Here is a 17474-nt window from a genome sequence, read left to right as displayed (position 1 = left end):
TCTTGGGAAAATTTCAACTAATTTGTGTTTTCTTGATCGAATACGTTACTTTATTGCTTGAATCGTCCAAAGTTTTGAAAAAAGTTCATGGCACTATTAGTAAAGCATCTTTCAATTGTGTGCAGGGCCGGATTAAGCCATCGGGGGGCCCGGGGCAATTTTTCTCGGGGAACCCCTATGATTCAATTTTTTTCAAATGCTATCTTGAACATTTTAAATGTGTTAAAGAACTGGAAATGAGTTCTATATACTTTTTTTCACATTGCCGTGTTGTCTGTGTAGAAGATGGTTTCTGGTATTTTCAAATAAAAATTATTAATCAATCAAATGCAAACATTGCGGAAGAGTTAAGAAATTTCTCACAAATGAAAGCTTTGATTTCAGTTTCCAAATGCAAAATTTAATTCTCAATTTTTTTTAATACCCTTATCACCAACTAAAATTCTCTGATTTAGAATAATGACCGGATAGATATTTTAAATGTTTTTCATGTCATCATTGATCGTCTGGCTTGTGCTTCATCGAGAAATTTTCACCTTATGACAATTGGAAAGTATCATGAAGATTTGAAACATAAAATACAAAATTCAAAAAAATAAACAAAATAATTAAATTCAAATCCCATAGAGAAACAAATATAAGAGTTTAAAAATAATTCAAAGCTTTAAATACGGTTATTTTCTGAACCACAGTTCAGTGTCTTAAATCTCTTATCATAATTTCAAATCAAGTTTTGAGGAACGAAATATTAATAAAATAAAATAAATTGAGTTACAATCAGAGTCAAAGCAGAAATTGCATCAAATGTGTATTTCAATTTTATACATTTGAAACACGAACAAAACGTTTTCGTGAGATGTTTATGAATATGATCAGATAAAAAAAAGTTATCAAATTGTTGTTCTGAATTTGACAAAAGTTTCATTCGATGCTCCCGAAGCCAAAGGGGTATAAATGATCGTTTGAAAAATACAATTCAGAATAGAGATTAAATGTTTAAAATACAGAATCAGTTATCATTGAAAAAAGTCAGATGAGGAATCCAAATGAGATAAGAAAATGAAACAAAGATCACGAGTTCTCAAAATTCAGAAAAACCATGGAACTGAACTTCAGTAACTGAAGTAACAACACAAGGCTTGAATATCTCAATGAATTGAATCTGAAAAAATAAAAGATGAAAAAACATAAGAATATTCCTGTTCAAAGAATCACTCAATGATATTAACAACTCAACTATGAGATAATTTGAGAATGATCATTTGGAAAATGATATGCTGAATTCAGGATATTTACTTCAGTATATGGTAGAACTTTGGTTAAATCTGTTGAAAATGTTTAAAAACGAATTTTAAACCTAAGACAAAAATGTTGTTGGAAATTCAATAAAGAAACTCAGTACTGTCGATTGGTCCAATTTAAGCAATTACAGTTTTTTTTATAGATTTTATTTTCAAAAAATTCAAAAGGGTTTATAATTTATCAACCAACGAAATTATAATGATTAAAAAGTGAAAAGTTAAAATAATACCCGGTATTAATCCGGATACTGGTAAAATTTTGAAATGTTTATCATGAAGCTTTTCTGTTCTCTTTTAGCACTGTGAGCCTGTTTTGACGAAATTAGCTGATATTTTAGAGCAGTAACCATTACTTGGAAAATGAACGTAACGTTAGCATGTAATAAAAATGAGGAGGTGTTTTTCTTTATTTTACCTGACTGAGATGTTTCGATAAAAAAAAAGAAAATTTGAGGTGTTTTTCCTCATTTTCTCTTGATTTTTTTCGAATTCGGTTAACATTATTTTTGTCTAGATTTTGGGTTGAAATTCAATACCAAGATTTTGATGTTCTCAGCAAGGAAAATGCGGAAGAACTTGTTCACTGCTTCCTCTAGGGCCCCCCCCCTTAATTAATGTAAGAGAAAAATTATTCTGGCTATTATTTGACGGGGGCTTAAGTTTTTATATTTCAAGTTCCCTGAGCCGTGGGGCCGGGGGCAATTGCCCCTTTTGCCCCCCTCCCCCTTTAATCCGGCCTTGATTGTGTGTAATTTATAATGCAACACACGAGATCCGATTTTATCGAAAATGTATACTTAGGCCGGAACAAATTTCAAATCCTTCTTTTGTCACTAGGAGTTGGAACATCGCGAGGGGGGGGGGGGGGGACAATAAAAAATAATGCGAAAAACAAATAAATTGGAATAAATTGCACGAAAGCTTGTATGCAACCAAATTGCATACTATATTATTGCATAAAACTTATAAATCATGTATTTTTTTTATCGAAAAATTCAATAAAATCAAGAATACAAAATGTGAATTCATTTCCATCTTCCAAAATTTGGTTGTTAGTCTTGTAATCTTTCGGATATTTGAATTTTCATTTGAAATTCACCTGAAATATTTCAAACTTTATTTATTCCCCCCTTCGGGATTTTGAAAATTTCGAAGGGGGGGGGGGGGGGGAGGTGACATAAGAAGAAATTGATATTTGTTCCAGCCTTATTGCAGAACAAACATGTACTTTACCCAACTTTTCATGATCCGGATGCTAAATTGTATTGATATTCATTCATATAGCTAAATTGTATTGAATGAAGCACCAGAAAATTTAAAAAATTTGTAAACATCAAGTCTGTATAAAGCCGTCCACAATTACCCCAGGTAGGGTGTGGAGACAAAATTTTAGTTTTTTGTAAATAAACTCTTTTTTCTTCATTTTTACGGCCTGTTCGTGAATTGATTTTTTCAGTCGAAGTGATTTTTTTATAGATGCTGGCGTTCGTAAATTACAAACAAACGTATGCAAAAGCATTGGGAAGTGATTTGACATCTACCAAACAAATCGATCGACTGATGCATCACCCAACAAAATCATTTAACGAACGCACCGTTAACTGCTGTTTCTTTTCCTAACTGGTTGTTTCGAATGTAAGGATTGTTTCAATGTAGAGTTTTTCGTCAAGAGCCAGCTAGTTTACGAGAAATTTGCAATTGAAAAAGACTCACATCCACGGCATCGTAGTCAAAAAAAAAATAACAAAAAGTCGCTATAAACATCCGCTTTTATCGGAATCGTATCTTTTTTACAGTTTGGATAGATTACAAGTAAATTTAACATTCTGCTTTAATAGTTTGAAAATAAAAACATTGTACACTGAGGTTTTTTTTTACGCGGTTTTTTTTTACACGGTTTTTTTTTACGCGGCTTTTTTTACGCGGATTTTCCAATTAACGCGGTTTTTTTTACGCGGATTTTCGAATTAACGCGGTTTTTGAGAGAAAATATTCTAAGACTTTTTCAAAGGAAAACACTTAGAATCTTTTTGTAGTTGGGAAAATCTTAGCTCTGAGACTAAGAACGTGATACATGATATCTGAGTCCTGAGACATGAGACCTGAGACATGAGACCTGAGACATGAGACCTGAGACATGAGACCTGAGACATGAGACCTGAGACTTGAGACATGAGACATGAGACCTGAGATATGAGACATGAGACATGAGACCTGAGACATGAGACATGAGACCTGAGACATGAGACATGAGACCTGGGATATGAGACCTAAGACATGAGACATGAGACCTGGGATATGAGACCTAAGACATGAGACATGAGACATGAGACCTGAGACATGGAACATGAGACCTGAGACATGAGACATCAGACGATCTAATTGATTTTGTTTTTTATCTTAAAAATAAACTATCATTGTACGCAAATTTTTAAATAATCATGGTTCTTTCGCATTTTTTTAGTAACGTGCTTTTTTGCTCGAATTTTAATTAAAATGGTTTTTTTTCGTGGATTTTCGAAATTCGGGGTTTTTTTTACGCGGATTTTCGAATTAACGAGGTTTTTTTTACGCGGATTTTCGAATTAACGCGGTTTTTTTTTTACGCGGATTTTCGAATTAACGCGGTTTTTTTTTTACGCGGATTTTCGAATTAACGCGGTTTTTTTTTACGCGGGTTTTTTTTTTACGCGGGACCAAATACCGCGTAAAAAAAAACCTGAGTGTATTGTTTAAATAGTCATCGTCCCCACATACCCCGCGACCACACTTACCCATACTTACTCACTTAATGATTCCGCTGAAGTGTCCAGATAAATGCATAACGCACTGTAATGATTTATAATGATCACTCGTTTAGACGAGATCTTCTACACATCTGATCGATGTGCGATCGGAGTCGAAAAGAAATAAATGGTCATTCTGATCTTTGCCGTGACGATAAACGAAGCCATCCTAAAAGTGTATTTTATATTACTATTGAAAATCCCCTAGTTTAAAGATAATTACAAAGTTCAAGAATAGTTGTTCCTGATTTAAAAGCGTACATAACATTCGCGTCGATTCTCCGGCGCGTGGTAAAAGATCTCCACTGTCGACGATCCGGAGCCAGCGTCTTCACTTGGTCCCCCCAGTCAAGACTCTCGTCGACAGTTCGTATTTCGGCGGCTAGGCTTCGCTGCTACGAGTTTCTAGGTCTGCCTCTTCTTCAATGTCCTTCTGGATTCCATTCAAGCGCCTCTCTGCAAATCTCGTTCTCATATCTTCGCAGCGTGTGCCCAATCCATCTCTCCACTTACGTTCCCGAATGTCGATTTCTAGCGCCTTTTGAGGACACCGGTGATGTAGTTCTACGTTTCTTCTTCAGATTCCATTCGCCGATGCTATTTTTAGCACGACTCGGAACTGCCTTATCGACTAGCTCTTATTATGGTCCGGTTACTGAGACTATATGACCAACGTTTTCTATTTATACTCCGTAGAGTTAACAATCTTTTACACTCCGTAGAGATATTTGCATTCTTTTATACTCAGCAGAGTTTACAATTCTATTTTTGTTTCTTTGTGTATTACATTTTTCGTTGTGTGTATGTTCATTTTAACGTCCGTGGACTTACAAAATTTCCTTAACCTAGTTGGAGGCGGCGGGATTCGATCCTCGATCATCTGCGTGCAAACCAGACACGTTAGCCATTAGGCTAAACGACCTTCCCTTAGTTCTATTTACGTTTGAAATCCAATTTCCAGGCCACCAAGCGCCAGTTTTCGCGTCGTTACAGCTTATGTGCACCAATAAAGAAATAAGGATTTGACGTTTGAGTTAAATATTCTAATTTTCGTTCGTAAAGATATCTGACGTGAGCGCCAGACGTTGCGGAGACTCGCAAATGCAAATCGGACCTTTCTGATCCGGGTTTCGATGTCTTTCTTGATACCATTATCAGGCGTTATCTGGCTACCGAGATACTGGAGACACTCAACTTGTTGCCCAGCTGCCGTGAAACTGGAGGGATTTCCTGTGTTGATCTCCATCGATTTGGTCTTTCCGACATTGACTTTGAGACCTGCTGCATTGGAGCTTTCGGTGAGGTCGTCGAGCATATCCGGTTGTGTTTGGGCGAGCAAAACAATATCGTCTGCCAGGTCAAGGTCGTTCAGTTGCTCCATTGTTGAAGGATTCCACTGCAATCCTCGATCCAGTCAGAATCTCATCCATTACGATTAGAAAAATTATTTTATTTACATAGTATTCCGTCTCACGACATAACTTGACGAACATAATTCCTAAAATTCACTCGGTCCATGGCAACCGTTCTCCAATTCCTCGGGCACCACACGTTCGCCAGATCACGCTCCACTTGGTCTAGCCACCTCGCTCGTTGCGCTCCCGCTCGTCTTGTTCCTACCGGATTCGTAGCGAACACCTGTTTTGCAGGACAGTCGTCCGGCATTCTCGCAACATGTCCCGCCCAGCGTATCCGGCCAGCTTTCACCACCTTCTGGATACTGGGTTCGCCGCGCGAGCTTGTGGTTCATCCTTCGCCTCCACACTCCGTTCTCCTGTACGCCGCCAAAGATGGTTCTTAATACTCGTCGCTCGAATACCCCGAGTGTACGCAGGTCCTCCTCGAGCAATATCCATGTCTCGTGCCCGTAGAGAACATCCGGTCTAATGAGCGTCATATACAGGTAACACTTCGTGCGAGGGCTAAGTCTTCTCGACCACAGTTGCTTGTGGAGTCCATAGTAGGCACGACTTCCGCTGATAATTCGCCTCCGGATCTCACGGCTGGTGTCATTGTCTGCGGTCACCAGTGAGCCGAGATAGATAAAGTCTTCGACTATCTCCAGCTCGTCGCCGTCGATCGTGACTTTGTTATTACTGGACAAGCGGGTTCGGTCGGTCTCGGGTCCGCAGGCCAGCATGTACTTCGTCTTGGACGTATTAATCATCAACCCAATCCATCCTGCTTCGCATTTTAGTTTGCGGTAGATCTCCTCCACCGCCGCAGATGATCTGCCGACTATATGAATGTCATCGGCAAAGCAGATAAGTTGACTGGATCTGTTGAAAATCGTGCCCGCATTTCGCCCACCGCTCGTTGAATAACACCTTCTAGCGCCACGTTGAACATCATGCAGGATAAACCATCACCTTGTCGAAGCCCCCTGCGCGATTCGAATGAACTCGACAACTCACCCGAGATCCGCACACAGCACTGCGATCCATCCATCGTCGCCATGATCAGTCTGATCAGCTTCCCGGAAAAGCCGTTCTCGTCCATGATTTTCCATAGCTCGTTACGGTCGATCGTGTCGTATGCGACTTTAAAGTCGATGAATAGATGGTGCGTAGGGACTTGGTGTTCCCGACATTTTTGGAGGATTTGCCGTAATGTGAATATCTGGTCCGTCGTTGACCGTCCCTCCATGAAGCCGGCCTAATGACTTCCCACGAATCTGTTTGGCGGCGTTAGGCGGCGGAGTAGGATTCGGGACAACACTTTGTAGGCGGCATTGAGGACAGTGATCTCTCTGTAGTTCTCACAGTCCAATTTCTCGCCTTCTTGTAGATGGGGCATATTACCCCCTCCTTCCACTCCTCCGGTAGCTGTTCTATGTCCCAGATCCGGACTATCAACCGGTGTAGGCAATCGGCCAACTTGTCCGGGCCCATTTTGATGAATTCAGCTGCGATGCCATCCTTCCCAGCAGACTTCTTTCTATTCAGCTGGCGAATGGCTTCCTTAACTTCACTCATCGTTGGAAGTGGCTCCTCTACGTCGTTGGCTACGCCGGCGATGTACCTTCCCCCACCGTTTCAAGGGGCTGAAAGAGAAGGAAATTTCCGAACTGACATTTCAGTACCGCACTGACGTTTTGGTACCGAAATGCCATTGAAATGAAAGGGGAACTGACGTTGTGGTTCCAAAAAGTCGGTACGGTCCGTTTGTATGTGATTTGACAGTTGCTTCAGTCCTTTGCACCGTTTTGATCTCCTGCATGTGCGCCGTTCAGGTGTTCATCGAAGTGCTGCTTCCACCTTTTGATCACCTCACGATTGTCCGTCAGGATGCCTCCGTCCTCCGATTAGAAAAAGTAGCGGTGATAAGATATATCCCTGTCTCAATCGAGCAGTTACCGGGATTGGATCGGACAAGACACCGTCGTACAGGACCTTGCACGAAAATGCCTCGTACTGTGCTCGGATGAGATGGAGTAGCTTCTCTGGGACTCCTCGTCGGCTAAGAGCAGCCCAGATGATTTCGTGGTTCAATCGGTCGAATGCTTTTTCGAAATCAACGAACACCAGCAGAAAAGGATTCTGGAATTCGTTGATTTGTTCCGGCATTGTTCGTAACATTGTGATGTGTCGATCATCGACCAACCTCCATGGTTCATCCGACATCGTTTAATCGTAGTGATAAAGGCACTCTTGATTCTACACCAATGTTCTTCGACTGTTCCGCCTGTCGGCAGTTCTGAGACTAGGGATACCCAAGTGACCTTGTGGTCGATGGGGAAAGCGCCATCCACGAATCACCATGTTGTTGTTAATATAAAACTCCACAAACAGCTCTCCGTTTTTGCTCATCTGTCCTAGTCCATAGCGCCCCATAATGCGCTCGAGATCCTGATCATCGGAGCCTTTTTTCTATGGGAATTTTCTCAACCCAGCTGATAAGCTGTCTGTAAAACTGCTCTTTCTCCTGCAAATCGGCAACGTCAGTTGTCACATAACACTGGACCATTCTGAGGTTTCTAACTCGTGTTCTAAAACTGGCTACGATTACTCTTTCGTTTATCGGTTCGCATCTTAAGGGGGCCTCTCGCTTAGTGGTAGAATAAGCTCAATAAGATGATCGATAATAGAATTGGATATATCGGCGTTCTGCGAATTTCCTCATAAATTGCACCCAAACACTGATTCAAATGACAACCTGTCCGTTTGAGTTGCCAAAAATAGTAAACTACATCCATCACCACACAACAAAATAAGATACAAATGTACATCAAATGGAAAAAATAATACGACTGAGATTTACCTGATTTTGTTTATGCATAAAACAAAGGCCCATTCATACTGTACCGGAAAGTTTTAATTTTTTTTTTTTTTCATTTAATCTGGTAAACAAAACTTTCCTTCAATGGCGACCGTCAAAATTAATTCAATAGTTTCAATGAGTCCAGATAGTCCCGGAATATTGAAGTCTTCAGTATTTGACATTACATTAGCGTTAAATACCCTTTTTATTTATCGACAGACCCGCTATACACACTACACGTCCCTCTGGTGCCACTGCATGATTTTAGAGATGAATTTTATTATCATCTTTCTTGAGTGAGTCAAAAAAAAATCTTGCTGCCATCCCGTATCCCGTGCTGTCGTTCGTTCGTTTGCTCGTACTTGTATGTATGTACTTTCGTTCATAATTAAGATTTATGCCTGCAGATTTTTCCTCTCGCTGGTACCTCAGCACTGGATTGTCTGCTTCAAATGACGTTGAAAATGAATATCAACTTTTGATTTTTTTTTATTTCTTTTATATTGGAAAAACAGATATGTAGCTCATTTTCCAATACTAAGCAAAGCATTGTTGAATCTTGGTTTTTATTTAAAATATTTTTTGTATTGTTTCGAATTATAACAACCATAGTCACTATTTATTCATTTATAATCATTTAGCTGTATTTTGATAAAATATTTGTTTCACGAATGCCTTCTAAAATTGGCTATACAAAATAAAAAAAATGGAAAAGTTGTAGGTTCTAGTCATTCGTTTCTGTCAGAAAATCCCCGAACTGTTATAAAAACAAACACTTTGGAATGTAGATTTGAAATTCAAATTCGTTCGATGGGACCAAAAGTCAAATCGTGGATATGAAGTGTTGAACTCGCTGTGTAAGACGGTTGAATTTATTACAATGATATTGAGTAGCGCTCGCGCTTGGTTCAGCTAGTTAGTATACGTAAGTTCATGATACTTTTGTTGAAGCCATGACTTCTGGGCGACGCACGCGTTTTTGATTTCTTCCATCAACATTTTGAATTAAATTAAAGTTAAAATAAAATTTTAAAACTTAAAAGTGGAAAATGATTGAACAAGTGGCCGGCGGAAGTTTCCGGAGCGGTTTGTACTTTGTTTCCGAATGCCAAAACATGGTTGGGGAGTGCAGAAGGAATCAAAACAGGCTTCTTATTCAAAAATATAAATTTTCGTAATCGTAATCAAATAAATAGAATTGCATCAAACTAGCTAAAAAAATAATTTATTGGACTGAAAATTAGAAAAAAAAAATCCGATGAAGATTGATGGGCAAGATGGCTAGCAGCTTTGTTGTAGCAGCAATTGGATCAAATGTGGAATTGGGCAGAAACTTAGGCGGTGGTAAAATCTTGAGCTAGTGAGTTTTCGCGAATCCAGGAAAGCTTTCTTCGACGTGAACTACAAAAATACTGTGTTGGAAGTCTACCTTGAAATGATGAATCTACCCAGAAAATCAATATTGAGTCATAATTTGCTGCCATCTACGACTTGAAACTGTAAAAAGTCTGGTATAATGAAAATGAAATCAAAGTTTTTGAAATTCCAACTTATTATCCTCTGATTTATTGTATATAGAATACAGATAAGTCAAATTGAAACACCAGAAATCTCCGTTTCGCATTTAAACTAAACATTTTCGGATCAATTTGCTGTTTATTGTGCCCTGCCAATATTGCAAATTGGCGTACAATGATGAGCCCATTATCAGATGTGTTATATTTTAAACTATTATCTGTTCAGCGTTCGGTTGATCGATTACTGCTACATGTATAATCAACAACTAGACCTGGTTGAAGCGTGATGGGGAAACTAAAATTATTCCCCGGGTGGTATTGACACAAAATGGTCAACGGCGTTTGGGCTAAATTTCTTATTCATGCTCGTAATAAATAGATTATCGTTCGGAAATAAATCTTTGTTGACCTTTGGTTTCACTGAACATAATGTATTGCGTTTTGTTAACGTTTTTTTCCATTTTTAGTTGAAATAGCCCCGTAGCAAAAAAAAAGGATATTCCAAAAACAATTAAAATACACCGTTTTGGGGAGGGGTTTTCGTATAAAACATTTTTGAAAAATCATTAAAAAAAACCAGCAGTGGATCAATTTGAAAAAAAGCTACGTTCAATGTGATGCCAAACACGCTGTTAACATTCTGAATACAAAGCGAGTAAATGAATATTAACCTTCGGTGTCTTTACTTATCCCGGTTTAAGTGGTAAGTGTGGACGATAATTTTTCCTGAAAATTTTCAAAGAGCATATCTTTTCTCGGTTAAATACGTTACTTTTGCTCCAACTTTTCTCTTAATTTTGAAACACGCCGTGCCTTTTCCTCACTTGTTATTTGCGAAAGTTAGTGTACGGAAAAATTGCAATTGAAAATTATGCACTTCAACTCGACATTGTAGTTGAACATCAAAGGCAAACAAAAAGTCGTTGTAAATAATCATTATTATTCTATCTTTCCAATTATCCAATGGTTGATTTGAGTCATTTTAGAATTGTTCAAACCCTGAGGTCTAAAAAGCTTCGTTTTGATTCAAAACTCATTCATGTTCTTTGTAGAGTAACGTTTACATGAGTAAATTCTAACTTTAAGGTTAAATTACAATCTTTTTTCATACATAATACAAAATTTCAACCACCCGGTCGGGCAATTCAGAACGATTTATTGAAATTTTGAAGAAGGATAAATCTGAACAAAATTTAGGCCAAAAACATACAAAAGGGAAGTGAAAGAAAATAACTTAAAAGTTAATGTTTTCATTGACTTATAGCAGCAGTGTTATAATCGTATCTTAGAATTAATCCAAAAATCCTTATCGTTTCGAAATTTGATATCAAGTAATAATAAAAAATATTCCAATAAATAATAAATCATTATTAAAATTACTCACTAAGGAAAAAAGGAGCTTAGGAGGATTAAAAATATATGATCACAATAGTCAAAAGTGTCTGCTGATCAAATCCTTTTATCCGCATTCCCAATCAAAATTGTTTTGCCTAGGATGCAGAGGTGACCTCGGTCCTAGAGCATGAATTATGAATCTTTCAATCCCTTTTCACTCATTTCCTTCTATCAATTGACAACTAGGACGTGGCCGGCGCCGTTATTAATGTTCAAAGAGAGGGCATCATTTTTGGACATTGTCAATGTGTATTCGGCGCCGAGTAAAGCATGGATCATTCTGGATAAACCTGGACGCATTAAAACGGGTCTATCTCGGAGCTATGTAAACGAAATAATGATGTTTTGTACTCAAAATGTAGGTTTTTTTATTGCACTTTAAAGGAAAAATAATTTTAAAAAATATTCTGATGTCGTTTTGATAAAATTTCGAACTTTTCAACTCATCATAGTTTGGACACTCTGTTCGCTGACCTCAGCGGCCATTTTGTTCGACCATCTCTTCATCTCTGTTGCATCCCGAGTCGTCCTACTATTTTTCTTCATTTTCTGCTTGACAATTGCTCAATATTTTTCGATAGGGCGGAATTGAGGGCAGTTTGGTGGGTTGATGTGCTTTTCGACTAAATCCACCCCGTTGTCCCGATACCACTGTAGTACCTCCTTGCTGTAGTGGCAACTTACCAAATCTGGCCCAAACTTTACTGATCCTTTGTGAGATCTGGCAGAATAATAAGACGTATTTTTAGATTTCATTTTTTCTTATAAAGATTTATTGATTTGGGTTTTAGAAAAACTTTAATTCCTTAATTAAATAGTATAATATGAAACAGGGCATGCTCAAGAAATGTAATTTTGCACGATGAGATTTAACCCTTTAATGCATGATTTTTTTTTAATGAAAATTACAGCTATTAATTCAGAGAAATAATAACATTTTAATTCGCAAAACAAAACTCAACAGGTTTGAAGTCGTTACTTTGAGTATTATAAAAGTTATGGCCCATAAAAGTTGAAAAATAATTTTTGAAATTCTCAGTTCATTTCAAAACGGTTTTGCTTATTCCTTCAAAACCTTGTTAATTGAGTGCAGGAAAGTGTTTGTGATTGATTGGGATTGAAAAATTTATTAGAATTTGCAAATCTGAAGAAATAACAGCGATTTTCCAAAAACTACTTTTTTCAAAAAAAAAAAAATTTACTTTCGCATTATTTTCGCATACTTTGTTCGATATCTCACACATACATTGAAATATCGCAATAAAAATTCCATAAGCTAACTTCTTCTAATCTCTAAAATATTTTTTGTAAATACATGACTCAAAAATATCCACACATTTTCGGGATATTTGGATTTTGATTAGTGTTGTTTTAAAACAAGACTATGCATTAAAGCGTTAACACTAGTCAAAAGAGTCTCCTGATTTTATCCTTCACACCACTCCCATCCCCCCTCTCTCCCTCTCCCCTCTCTAGGACGTGGCCGGCGCCGTTATTGATGTGTAAAGAGAGCATCAGTTTTGGTTATTGTGGATTGGTTGCCAATCGAAGGCTCCATTCATTTGACCTGTGTTAAAAATGTATGGCCTCGGTCAATCACGAAGTTGCAACGATTATTGATGATGGGCAATTTTTTCTACTGAGCAGTTTTCAAAAGTTACAGCTAAGAAAAGCCTTAAAACATGAAAAAACTGGAAATTAAGTTTTTTTTTAAAGAGAAATTCTTAAATTATCTTGACATTAATTCCAGTTCATAAATGCGGCTTAAATTTATTTTTGGAAATTCGAGTCCAAATTTTCCTTTGAACAGTGTCTAATTTTGATTCCTTTTGTGTTTTTTTATTATCAGTTTTTGAAATTAGTAATATTATTCTAATTGTAATAAAGCTTCTTAAGACGGGGGAGGAGGGGTGGTGTGGGGTAAAAAAAAACACCATTTTCACGATTCTTTTCTAGAGCTATCGTTCAAACAAATGTATTCAAATTTTTTGCATTATACAAAGCATTGTTAAAAGAACATTTAATAATTTTTTCGTAGAAAAATATTGAAAAATGAGCCGGTGACGGAGCACTTTCGAGAATGCCTTTTAGAAAACAGGATTTGCGGTGGACACTGTATCTCAGCACAGAATCATCTGAAGTTAAAAAATCAGAGCAAAATATGTTTAATAGATGCTTTTCTGGACCCCAAAGTAAAAAAAAATAGAAAAACGTTGGGGTCTGGTATTTTAGATGTAGAAAATATGTTCCAAATTTGAAAAGAATCGGATAAGTAGTTTTCAAATGACGATGTCCACGGACTTTAAAAATGTGCTTTCGAGAAAATCGCGTTTGAAGTTTCTGCTTTTGCTCCAATTGACTTGAAAATTTGACACAATATTCTTGAAATGTTTTACAATAAGAAAAGAAAAAAATAAAAAAAAACAATTTTTTGAAAGTGTTAGACCCTACCCCCCCACCCCCCCCCCTTAAGTAAATCATTTTATTGTTTAAATTTTGACTAGCCTTTCCAGTTTTTACAAAAATACTGATATTGGTTGCACAAATGTAGGCAAGACACCCAGCACTTCAGTACCACCACAAACTGGGTGGGTAGTTATGATAATTGAATTCTTTGTCAACAAGAAACACCAAGGCCTTTCATTGATATCGAACCAAGTTAAAACAATAGAAGCGTTTCTTGGAGTTTTCCGTCTGAGGACAGAATTGAAGAACAACATAGCGGGACACAAGAACATGAACGCCGGTTTCCTCACAACACTCTGTGACAACTGACAGCAGCAGCGTCGCCGCATTGTACACCCGGTGGGTGGCGAGGAGTGTTTTTCCTTTTTCAATGAAACTCATACACACAGGTTGTGTGATTACGCGACGATGGGTTCTGTCCGACCTCCTCCGACAAGACCGACCGTTTCCCATCAACCCTCCCGCCCCATTCTCTATCGGAAAATTAAGTCACGCGAAGAGAATGAGAGGCAGGCTTCCGTATATCGGAAAATTGTGATACACATCACATGGAAAAAAGGAAATCCTCATCCTTTGAACGAACATCCTGCGTTCCATCACCGTGTTGTGCCGCCCACAATGCAATCATTTGTAGGCCGCAACGATTTTCTCTTGACTCGTTTACCAAGGGGATAATGCTACTGGCTTTATCCCGACCGACGACTGGATATGGTAAACACCAACAGAGAGGCTCCGAACGAATGTTGCGGAATGTATAAAAACGCAGTTGGAAGAATACTCTTCAGCAATCTGATCCTGATGGACTCGATGGTTCGTCCAGCGTGTCTCTGAAGGATATGAAGGATATCCCTCCAGAAACTGAGAGTATCGCTTAAACACACCCTCAGTGTTCGGAGTTTCATTAGTTCGCTCTAGTCTCATGGTCAAAATGAGGAGAGTATCCCTATTATATGTCTTTTTGGTCTATTTGTGCTTGGAGAAATGTGTTTGTCGTGGGATTCGTTTCTCAGCTTGGAAATCCCTGTGGCAAAGTATTGAATCGGTAAACTTAAAACTCGGCACGATAAAAGTTTATGCCTCAGGTTTGAGTATGTATCTAGACATGTTTGTTTTTGCTTGTCCGCTATCAATCAATGAATAAGAATAGTCTTAGAGAACGATGCAAGGTATCGTCATATCCGGCAGCATGCAACAGCAGTTTTGTATGCAACGCTCACACGATAGATAGCATTCTAATTCATACCGAAGACGCTCTTTAAAACTTAAAGCTCTTCAGTCCACGCTTATTGTTATTTAATTTATGGTCAGCACTCTCCAACATCTATTTTTCTTGATCAATTTTACTTCTTTCTCACTAGTTATACACTAATGACGTTTGTTGTGCACAGATTGCTCGAAACACGAATTAAGAAAAAAATAAGCCTCATCTACTGTTTAGACAGTAAGACGTTTAGTTACATTTAATTTCTCTCAAATCGATTTCGTCTTTAGATTGACTCCTACTTGAAGATTGAAAAACTTAAAATAAACTATTAAATATTGTCAAATTAGCTTAGCTTAGCTTAGCTTTGTTGACTAACCATTAGGGTGTCCCAAATTTGCATAATTTCTGGGAATCTGGGGACTCACCATACAAATGGTAGATTAGGATGTGGAGAACAATTTTTTTTATGGGGCCGACTAAAAAAAATCATGTTTAGAGGTTCCGCAAGGGCGATCTTTGAAAAAAGCCCACTTTCAAAATATTTGATTTTAAATAAATTCTGGGTCCAAAAAATTTTACAAAATTAATATATTTTATATTTTTTTAAATTTGTTTGGGTTAAATACTACACGTAGAAAATGAAAAATGATCCAAATTTACATCAAAATTGAAAATAAGCAAACTTATTTAAGAAAAAAAATTTTTTGGGCAAAAATTTTATATTCGACTGACAAAAATATGTACCTAGCGTACAATATTTTTGATACCAATGCCATCAAAAGATGAGGATTTTTGTGCACTTAAACTTTACTGAACAAAGCATGATAATTATATCATAGTGTGAAGCGCTATTCACGGTTTAAACCCTAATAAAAATCACAATTTACGATATTTTTTATTTAATTTATCCGATTCGTCTTATTAAATACCAACTTAAAAATCAAAACACTTGCAAAAAAAGACTTGGATGGTTTACAGGAATCATCAGGAGGCTTTATGCCAAATTTTAGCTGAATCTGACAACGGAAAAGGGTTGCACTGAATCTCAAGTGTGAAAGGGATTTTGAGACATTGTGTTCTGTAGAAGCATAAAAACTGGTTTTTCATCAATTTTTTTTCCTTCACCAATCGATTGCTTAGTTATGTTGATTTTATTAAAATTTCAACTATGACTAACATTTCACCTCAAGACTGCAACTCAATTGGACTTGAAACAAAAAAGTTATGGCTGTTCAAAGATTGTCCGTGATTGATCGAGGTCATCAATTTTGTGCAAAGTACAATAGGATACTGCTTGGGACTAGCAGTACATCCTTAGATGCTCTTTCTTTTTTATGATAATCGATAGCGGCGCCGGCCACGTCCTAGTAGTCAATGGGTAAAAATGGAAAGAATGTTAGTAAGATACTCTTTTGGTTCATCTAGCAACCCCTCGTTCCTGCATAAATTAAAAAATAATTTTGAAAAAGTGAGAAACAGGGATAAATTAATATCACCAGCAATGGAAACCGTCTATAGGTCTGCGAATTCCATTTTCAAGTATCTCAGAGATGGTTGTATTAGTCAAGAAAGCTACATATTAGGATCCATTTTCTACACCTCCTATGCTCCTTGATATTTCCTAAGGAAACTTCTGACCCAGATGGCTTTAATTTGCAATTTAAAAAGAAATACCATTCGAAATTGCATTTCATAATTAGTTTATTTATTTTCGTAGAATTCCGGGGAAGAAGTGAAGAAGTGTAACTAAACAAGAACAGAGTTTGAACCAACCATTTAAACTTCAAAATTATTTAATCGAACAGTAATTTTATACATTGACAAGTTGGAAACCATTTTATTGGCGATTAACTCTCACAGAATTAGTAAAAAATCTCAAATCAATTACTCTTTACCATATTGTTAGAAAATTGTTTTTAAATAAAACAATTCATGTCATTAAAAATGTTATGCTGATATGAAATTTTCTTCAAGAAACCAATTTCAGTGTCAATTTTATACCCATTGTTTTTGTTTTTCTCAGCACCAAATTTGAAAAGGTGAAACTTTTGAAAACAAAAACATAACATTTTGAAATTAAAGATTTGAATCAATTATCAACTTTCATCAAGACTTCAAGTCACTTAGAATTGTGCGATAAAAATTATAGAAGTTTTCTATTTGTTTACTTTTTCTAATTTAACAAATTTTTTAACACGTTTTCAACTAAATGGAATTTGAAATACTTTTTAAAGCATAAATCTAATAACCGTTTTGCAGGTTTCAACAAATTTGTGAATGAAATCCGGTTTTTCAAACTTTTTGCCAGTAATGTCAAAAATACTTGTGATGATATCTTTCCAAAGTTTCAAAAACAGTTGAATATTACAAAATCAGATTTCTTCTCAAACGAAGGTTTGATAGTTAATCAGTTATCAATGATTGATTTCAATTAAAACTGACACATTTTAAAATTCCATATAATCGAAAATGTGATAGTTCAAATCTGACAAAAAATTCAAGTTCAGGACGCTCAAATCTACCAAATCGATCATTAAAACATAAG

At 36.9% G+C, this 17474-nt stretch overlaps 1 protein-coding gene across 1 annotated transcript in view; it reads left to right on the top strand.

Moving 5' to 3' along the window:
- The window catches only part of LOC129748559 (UPF0047 protein YjbQ), an 89753-nt gene that overhangs the window by 11293 nt on the left and 60986 nt on the right, over positions 1-17474 (top strand). The window lies entirely within an intron of this gene.

Source organism: Uranotaenia lowii, chromosome 2 (assembly GCF_029784155.1).
Source record: "Uranotaenia lowii strain MFRU-FL chromosome 2, ASM2978415v1, whole genome shotgun sequence".
Lineage (NCBI taxonomy): Eukaryota > Metazoa > Arthropoda > Insecta > Diptera > Culicidae > Uranotaenia > Uranotaenia lowii.
Note: the sequence above shows the minus strand (reverse complement) of the source record. Positions and strands in the feature narration are given on the sequence as shown.